Below are 6,000 nucleotides of genomic sequence, written 5' to 3'. Positions count from 1 at the left end.
CTAAAAATATTTAGCATGAAATTGCAAGCTACATCAAGATGAGCAKGAAGAAAAATCACAGAGAGACAGACTGCAATCCTTCCTCCTTCTGCTAGTCACATTTTATGTTCTTCTATGTCCAGTAAGTCAGACTACTCTTTGCATAGCTCTTAAAAAGAAAAGGGACTTCTATTAGACTGTGTACTTGTAGGTGACTCTTAAGTAAATTTATATATTCTTATTAACAAAAAAGTCAAATACATCAAATAAAAACTGTTCAAAAATAAAAAGAGAAAATAAAGGATTTTATAGTATTAGAAGTACAGCTATCAGGCCTATAAGTGTATATGTTGAGGTTTCAACCATAATACAGAATTTATGRAAAAAAAATCTTTAGCAATGCTTGCTAGATTAAAGATTTTTTTTCCCATAAATTCTGTATTATGGTTGAAAACTGGGCTATATTTCATTTTTTTCCACACTTGTGCAGGCTTCTCTATAYTACAGCTAGGATCTATTGATGCATAGGCCTTGCATTCCCAAAGAGCAAGTACACGATCTTAACACATCCTGTCTACCGGTATATTAACACAGAACTCTATTCTACTGTCTTTTATTTTCTTGTGAGAAACCCCTTCACTATCTCACACTGTAACAGAACCTCAAGATATCCATGTAGTCTTTTGGATACATAACACTGACTTATAGTCACATGCAAACTGCTGTTAGGAATTGTATTTTTTTTTTTCTTAAGAGAATTATTCTCTTAAGAGAAACAAAAACAGCTAGGAAATTTTCAAGATTATACATTTATAATCAATTTGTCTAAGATTATTATCTCTTGATCTTTAAGAAAATGCCCATTTTTTTTTCCTTCTGGGAAAATGTTGTCTAATGTCAGGTAGTTTGAACTGACTTGCCAGGGAAGCCTGATTTCTGTATGAATGTGAGAATGTGGACCAATTAGCTTGGAAACAATAGGGATCCAAATACAAGAAGTTGTTAATCTTGAAGCTCAGAGGACTGTCTGGACAACTGTATCCAGCATTCCTTGTTCACAACAGAAGCAAAACGTACCCAACATGACTCATTCTTCTTTACACCTTTTACCCGTCATCCTCCCTTAAATAGTTAACATTTCTAAAGCAGTTAAAGTAAAATATTCATGATATTTTGAAAGCTAACTACAAAAACCTTCTTCCGTAGTTTTATGGAATGTTGGTTCGGCTGTAATCAACTTGAATTATCGCTCACATTTTTCTCATTATCATAATGTATTGATTATATTATGATAAATTGCAAGGTGTATCTACCAAGAACAAAAGATTTAGAAGTATATTTGCAAAGCTAGTGTTTTCCAGGTACCTTCCTTCCACTTTACTTTAATAGGTAAAATTTCATGTTTTCTCACCTTCAAAATTAGTTTCTTAATCCCGAATAATTTATAAGCACTTTAACAAAACACCCTGCCTCTTTAAATCATTTCAGTTTCAGAATGCTACCCCACTATAAGAAATGGAATTACCACCACTACTATTTTCTATGCAGCATAGCTCCTTAATCCTTTCTGATACACAAAATCTATATTCCTACTATTGAAAACTCTCCTTGATACTCATTGTATCAATTCAGCATTATCAAATAGTTTTCTGCTGTTGCCCAGCCTATCTATTTTGGTCTTCCATTCTCARTTCAAGATTTCTCCATTGCTAGTGGGATTTAGGAGACAGTTAGAAGGAAATAGCATTATTTCACTAAACTGTTGATTTTCTCGAACGTCTTTCCTATACTTAAACATGTTCTTTAATCTCCCTTCAAAAAACTACGCCAAACCATTTTGTATTTTTTTCATGCAACCTCATTCATAAACTATTCAGAAGTAATCTCACTAATGTTATTTTTACATGACAAATACATAATATCAACATATCTCAAAGACAGAACAGACAACCTGCAACTGAGAAAACATTTGTGAAAATGTCAAAATATCATATATATGCTAAAATCATGTTATATATATAGGGGTCAGTGAATGTYATTGGAGAAGAAAACAATATTAATTTATTTAACATTGCAAGGTATTTGAAAGGGATAAAAATATTCAGAGGAAGTCTGAGCCTTAAATAAATTTTTAAATTTTTGCTATTCCTGAAATACATTATTCTTGCCTATGTTACCTGAATTCAACAGGTATTTCTCCACTTTAGACTATTTAATATTAGTTAAGGTATCAGGTTATATATGTGACATAAAATTTACTTTGATTTTCTTTAAAAATATATTCATTTTTATGTAATTTCTCTTTTTTGTAGCCTGTCTTAGGCATACCAATCTGTAAGCCACCTACTAGACACCAGTTCCATGGTAGGGTTTTGAATTTCTTGAAAAAAAATAAGATTCCTTGACTTTGACTTCATCCCACACCAGAATATAAAAGTACTATTATAGTCAGCAGAGCCTCATTAGTCCCAGAAATCACAATAGCTAAGGTTTCGGTCAACTGAGTCCTCAGTTTGAGAAAGATCTATTACACACTGAAAGGAAGTGCCAGTGATACAGACTGCTTTCACTGTAAATTGAAGGGTTAAAGAATGCAACATTTGGACTTCAGGCTGTTGTATCTTCAAGAGATGTCCTCCTACAGTTACTTGTTTAATAGAACACTTGATAATTGGAGAATTAGTTGGTACTGTAAAGAATCTGAGAGAAAACAAAAAGTTAGTACTGTGAGATTACATGATATGGTGATGAGCCTGCACCCTGGAGCTCTCCTTTAGAGATAACTGCTGAGACCTATGAGAACCTTTCTCAGTAAGAGTTTATTGAGAATTGGTGCCTCTTCTTCATAGCCAGAGCTATGAAGTATGATTGCAGAGAATCAATCATGCCTGCTAGTCTAGCCATTGTATGCACCTCACGCTTCTTGGAAAAGAAGCTGGACAGTCATCTAGTAATAGACTTGGAACTTACATGGTCTTCAGGTATCATAATATATGGAGATCCCCTGCTGTTTGACACCATAAGTAACACAAAGGTATTTGCCTCCTCAATCCATTTTCTTTCCTGTAAAAGAGAGATTCCTGCAGTGCTCATAGAGATAGGTGAAATGTAAAGATAGCAGACATTCAAGGTATTCTATTTCTTCCAACAGTATTATATTACAGAGAAGAATATGTTTCCTAATGTCTCTCTCTTTTTTTTTTTACTCTTGAATTTAAGGCATGCAGCTCTGTGAATATGGTAAATGCAAATTATTTGGGGATTTTTCTTTTTTTTTGGTGCTTACAGAACATGCTATCCATTCTAAAAAGAAAAAATAAAAGGAAAYATGCACCTTATTAACAATTTGGAGGAGGGATGTACCTGATTTCCATCATATTTAATAACTTCCCATTTTTTAAATGTCAAGTTCAAAACAAAGAAATTCAACTGCAGGCTATTTGACTTTTGTTTTTACTTCCTCTTCCCTACACTATAAAAATAAATAATTCTGTTATTTCAAAGGACAGCAAAATAACTATAAGAGAAAGATAAAACACAAGATCCTTGGAAGCACTTTCAGTCTTTTCTTAATAATCTTTCTATAAATAGTGCACCACAAATATACCTGGTGAAGCTAGCTAAGTCATATGTAAAATGGTAACATTCAAAGCCACTGAGAAGTTCTTACTATTAGCAATTCTAAAAACAAAATCTTTCAAAATGTTACATATTCATTTAACCATAACACTTATTCCGCTCCAAATATTAAACAGCGCTAGCTACTTTTCTATAAGGAACAGAAACCACTCTTCTTGGTCTACCTAAAATGGATTTTGAAAAACAGCAAGCTCATTAAAATTAAGTTCTGTCCAGTGAGTGTCACAGGCTCTCCAGTGAAGCAGAACCATTGCATGTCCTCATCAAAAGATCAATGTTGATTTAGATTTTTTTCCTTTGATCTGAACGTATCTCAAGATTAATTTCAAATCCAAAGACAAAAGGCTTACCTACRATTTAAGGTTAATTTTATCATTTAATCATTTGCATATTTAATCTTGTTTATTATTAAGTGTGAGCACTGATTATTCAATTTGCTCCTCTCTCTGCTTGGTATATCACAGTGAAAACCAATGATGCAAAAAAAGATGTACAGAGAAAAACATAACCAGCACAGGATCATGAAATTTGCCAAATCAGATGCAATCAAATGCCTCTCTTATCTAAAAAAAATAAAAACAAAACAAAAATAAATTTTAATCTTCATTACCATTATTCTTCTTTACAAGTGCACTACTGAATGTAAGAAGCAAATCTGTTGTACTTTGACCACTGCTACTCTATGCATCAATGGAGTATTTAAATTTAATGTGTTCACTCTGAATGACAACTTGCTTCTCCTTAGTACTTGGTTACTTTCTCTGAAATTAAACAATTAATAAGCCAGGAGCTATATGAGTTATAAATTATTCATCTAAATGAACATTAATCAATTATAAAGAGATACAGAAATAAAAAAATGGAAAAGAGACAGCTATATCTTTTTAATATTAAGTCTACTCTAGCAAACTCTCTTTAAACAGACACAATTTGCATAATGGAAATACAAGTAAAGCTATATTATGACTATTTATGTTTAAGGAAATGTGTCAAAAAATAACAAATTCATGACCTCTTATTGATAATCAGGAAAAAAAAATCTTACAATTTTATACTCAATGTGTGACTACCAAAGCTTATTAAAGTTCTTCTAAATTATTAGTGTTATCAATATTTAAGAATCCTATCTTCTGGGTTCATAGAGAAGTTAAAATACATTTTTAAACTTTCTCAAATTCTTTGGAAAAYATTCAGTGTTCACACAAAGATATCAAATAATTTTCCTGACATTTACTAGAAGAAAGTAAGACAATAGACACAGTCAAATTGTGGCTTAGCCATGACATGCATAGAGATATGTGAGAAGCACAGATCAATTCTTACTTCTTGATTTAAGTTAGATTTATTCCAGATGTGGACATTTGTAGCCAGAAGGAGGCCAGAACCTTTCCTTGTAAAAGTTGTTCTTTGTAAATAATGTGTGCAGTCATTTATAAGAACTTTGGAAAAGCTGCATATCTAAATTCTTTCTGGAAGTGAAGTACCAGGATAATATCAGAATATAATAGATGTAACAATAAGGTAAAAACTGGCAAGAGCAGATGCCTTCTATTTAGCAGTGCAAGAAAACCTATGCACTTACTATGAAATGATGTGCCACAGATGAACCACCATTCTTTAATTATCTATCTCATTTTCCATACTTTGTTATTTATGTAATTTTTAAGCTCTTAAATATAATAATAAAAAAAAATCTCCTACTTAATGCTGGCCCAATTCATAAACCTCAGTCTGATTCTGACACTCGCAAAAAGGAAAGCAAAAAGTTACATGCTGTAGCTCACTAACAAAAAAGACTTTTCAAAAGTATCAAATCTTGAGACTGTATAGCTATGTCTTGCATTACAACACTTTTACTAATAATATATAGATTCCCGTTCTCTACATAGAAGGTCATTTCTTATAAAAGCATTCCAGCATTATTCTCTGACAAAGGTGAGCCTTTTTTATTAAGATGCTTTTTGCAATGCTCCAAGGAATATCAAAGAAAACTTCTGTTTTAACTTGCAAGCTCAGCCTTTCCGTATTTTCTAAGACTCTGCACCAAGCTACCCAGGCTGTCCTTTTCAGAACAGCAAATAGGAAAGATGTCATTGTAAATTCTAAACATTCACACAGAATAGCTGCAGTAAAGCTACAATCTATAGAAGGCATGTAAAGAATAACAGGCCAATTCCTGATAGTGTGTTTCCTTAAACATTTTTGTTCATGTCGACAATTTCCTATTTTGCCTATGTTGTTCTGTGTATTAATTTAACTAATCTTAACTGCTTGAACTTGAGACAGTGACAAAAACCTCTGACAGTTTCTTATTACAATACAGTTCTTCCCTCCTGTAAAACTATCACTTTAAGTGAAGATTAAACATCACTCCTGGAGCAT

This window comes from Rhea americana, unplaced genomic scaffold, assembly GCF_003343005.1.
Source record: "Rhea americana isolate MKP2758 unplaced genomic scaffold, rheAme1 scaffold_40, whole genome shotgun sequence".
NCBI lineage: Eukaryota > Metazoa > Chordata > Aves > Rheiformes > Rheidae > Rhea > Rhea americana.
Note: the sequence above shows the minus strand (reverse complement) of the source record.